Source organism: Micropterus dolomieu, linkage group LG03 (genome assembly GCF_021292245.1).
Source record: "Micropterus dolomieu isolate WLL.071019.BEF.003 ecotype Adirondacks linkage group LG03, ASM2129224v1, whole genome shotgun sequence".
Taxonomy (NCBI): Eukaryota; Metazoa; Chordata; class Actinopteri; order Centrarchiformes; family Centrarchidae; genus Micropterus; species Micropterus dolomieu.
This window is the reverse complement of record NC_060152.1, coordinates 35,239,232-35,239,733: the sequence shown is the minus strand read 5'-3', so window position 1 is coordinate 35,239,733 and position 502 is coordinate 35,239,232. Positions and strand designations below refer to the sequence as shown.

Below are 502 nucleotides of genomic sequence, written 5' to 3'. Positions count from 1 at the left end.
AGTTTATATACGTCTGCAGACGAGTTCCAGTGCGGCCCAGTTTATAGACGAGTTCCAGTGGGGCCCAGTTTATATACGTCTGCAGACGAGTTCCAGTGCGGCCCAGTTTATATACGAGTTCCAGTGGGGCCCAGTTTATATACGTCTGCAGACGAGTTCCAGTGCGGCCCAGTTTATATACGAGTTCCAGTGGGGCCCAGTTTATATACGTCTGCAGACGAGTTCCAGTGCGGCCCAGTTTATATACGTCTGCAGATGAGTTCCAGTGCCGCCCAGTTTATATACGAGTTCCAGTGGGGCCCAGTTTATATATGTCTGCAGACGAGTTCCAGTGGGGCCCAGTTTATATACGCGTTCCAGTGGGGCCCAGTTTATATACAAGTTCCAGTGGGGCCCAGTTTATATACGTCTGCAGACGAGTTCCAGTGGGGCCCAGTTTATATACGTCTGCAGACGAGTTCCAGTGCGGCCCAGTTTATATACGAGTTCGAATGGGGCCCAG

The 502-nt window shown here is 51.2% G+C and overlaps 1 protein-coding gene across 2 annotated transcripts in view; it reads left to right on the top strand.

Annotated features, from left to right (window-relative positions):
- Nucleotides 1-502, top strand: part of arhgef2 (rho/rac guanine nucleotide exchange factor (GEF) 2) — a 33,170-nt gene that overhangs the window by 20,060 nt on the left and 12,608 nt on the right. The window lies entirely within an intron of this gene.